The following is a 2,500-nucleotide window of genomic DNA, read 5'->3' on the forward strand; positions in this document are numbered from 1 at the left end:
GTGTGTGTGTGTGTGTGTGTGTGTGTGTGTGTGTGTGTGTGTGTGTGTGTGTGTGTGTGTGTGTGTGTGTGTGTGTGTGTGTGTGTGTGTGTGTGTGTGTGTGTGTGTGTGTGTGTGTGTGTGTGTGTGTCAGTCAGTGTGTCTCCTCCATAACCCCAAAACGATAAAACCTAGCAGCCTGAAACTTTGCATGCATACTAAGAAAACTCCAAGGAAGTGCAGGAGTGAAAACTGGGTGTTTGGTTTAATTAAAACACCCCTTTTGAAGATAATTAACAGCTTTGTTTAATTATATCCTTCATCAGGAGATCCTTGGTATGGCCACCTCACTCTCTGGGTCTTAAGGCATTTCCTGGGTAACCTCACTGGGGACTGAAGCCGCCATGTTTTTGGCCCACTCAACCATTCCTTGACTTGGAACAGGTTTCAACCCTCTCAATCGAGTGCAGCCTGTGGCTGCTGATTGCATCATTGGTTGGGACATGGCTTTGCCGCTGATGCTGTGTCCCTACACCAGTACATTGGTACTCATTTTGCCGACCTCGGAAGGATGACAGGCTGAGTCAACCTCCTGGTGTATTTTAATTCAGTGGCCAACGGGGCTTTAACTCAGGACCCTAGGATCCCAAGCCGCCACCCTAACCACTAAGCCAACACCAGGCTTAAGGCCACAACTATTTCTTAATGATAAAGTTTTTTTTCACTCACTCATTTGTTCGAATGCCTGTTCATTGTGTCGGTTGATTGAGCCATTTAACTTGAAGCTGGCCTCATCGCTCCAAACAATTTTGGATGGAAATGCTGCATCTTCTTCGCATTTGCCCAGGTATCACTCTCAAAATTCAGCTCTCCGGTCAGGATAGTCTTCATTTAGAGTGTGGATTAATTTTGGAATGTAACTTTTCCAATTAATTCGCTTCAAAATGTGATGGGGGCTTGATTTTGGGATTCTTGTCTCACGAGCCATTTGTCGTACAGATTTCCGTTGCGATCGGTGGAGGGTTTCCAGCAATTGATTTTCCTTTGCGGGGTGGTTGATGACCTTCCTGAACGCTCCTTATGGACATCATGCACAGTTCCATCTGTTTCAAACTTATCTCGGATGCGAGCAATGGTGCGTCACGTTGGTGGATCTTTGTGAAAATGTCTTCTAAATTGTCTTTGCACTTCCATGATGTTTTCATGCTTCCAGTAGCACTTTATGATAAATTTTCTTTCTTCAAAACCTAGTCGTACTTCTCCCATTATTATGGTCAATTTGATCTGAAAATAAATGAAAAATTCAATGAGTTTTGAGGAGCCAAAATGTGAGTACATTTTTTTGGGACACCCTGTATGTATGTGTATATATATATACACTAGGCGACCCGTGAACCCATTGGGTTCCCGTTGTGACAGCAGTTGATTAAAAAAAAAGATATCTCCAGGGAACTATACCGTTGAGGGTGTTTGCATTGATCAAATTCTCCTGAAGAGTACTTGACTGAATCGGGAATTGATTTTTTTCATATTTTTTTTCGTTGCCCGATTTTAACAAAATTTGACACTGCACACCACAGACGAATGGTGAGCAAGGTGGGCCGAAAATTTTTGCACCATCCTGTACCGTTTTAGCTGTATTTTGGGAACATACATACATACATACATACATAATATACAAGATGAGAGTTTTAGTAATATTTCGAAGATAGATGAACACGGAAGTATCAGATCAAAATCGTGATGTTTATTTTATGGTTAAAAATAAATCGTGTCTTGAGATTTTAAAATATATCATTTCAAGAAAATAAAAAAGATACATACATACAGTGGGGAGAACAAGTATTTGATACACTGCCGATTTTGCAGGTTTACCCACTTACAAAGCACGTAGAGGTCTGTAATTTTTATCATAGGTACACTTCAACTGTGAAAGACGGAATCTAAAACAAAAATCCTGAAAATCACATTGTATGATTTTTAAATAATTAATTTGCATTTTATTGCATGAAATAGGTATTTGATACATCAGAAAAACAGAACTTAATATTTGGTACAGAAACCTTTGTTTGCAATTACAGAGATCAGACGTTTCCTGTTGTTCTTAACCAGGTTTGCACAGACGACAGCAGCGATTTTGGCCCACTCCTCCATACAGATCTTCTCCAGATCCTTCTGGTTTCGGGGCTGTCACTGGGATACACAGACTTTCAGCTCCCTCTAAATATTTTCGATTGGATTCAGGTCTGGAGACTGGCTCGGCCACTCCAGGACCTTGAGATGCTTCTTACGGAGCCACTCCTTAGTTGCCCTGGCTGTGTGTTTCGGGTCGTCGTCATGCTGGAAGACCCAGCCACGCCCCATCTTCAATGCTCTTGTTGAGGGAAGGAGGTTGTTGGCCAAGATCTCGCGATACATGGCCCCATCCATCCTCCCCTCAATACGGTGCAGTCATCATGTCTTCTTTGCAGAAAAGCATCCCCAAAGAATGATGCTTCCACCTCCATGCTTCACGGTTGGG

The 2,500-nt window shown here is 42.3% G+C and overlaps 1 long non-coding RNA gene across 2 annotated transcripts in view; it reads left to right on the plus strand.

The window, feature by feature from the left end:
* The window catches only part of LOC147017612 (uncharacterized), a 6,192-nt gene that overhangs the window by 1,813 nt on the left and 1,879 nt on the right, over positions 1-2,500 (plus strand). The window contains exons 1-2 of one of the 2 annotated variants that reach the window (XR_015049564.1): positions 1-1,114; positions 2,092-2,500. The exon at positions 1-1,114 is cut by the window's left edge and continues 1,813 nt beyond it; the exon at positions 2,092-2,500 is cut by the window's right edge and continues 1,879 nt beyond it. This is a non-coding gene — a long non-coding RNA (uncharacterized LOC147017612). The remainder of the gene's footprint in view (positions 1,115-2,091) is intronic. The other variant, XR_015049565.1, reaches the window with a different exon arrangement.

This window comes from Eptatretus burgeri, chromosome 11, assembly GCF_056783735.1.
Source record: "Eptatretus burgeri isolate ZD-2024b chromosome 11, Ebu_testis_v1, whole genome shotgun sequence".
NCBI lineage: Eukaryota > Metazoa > Chordata > Myxini > Myxiniformes > Myxinidae > Eptatretus > Eptatretus burgeri.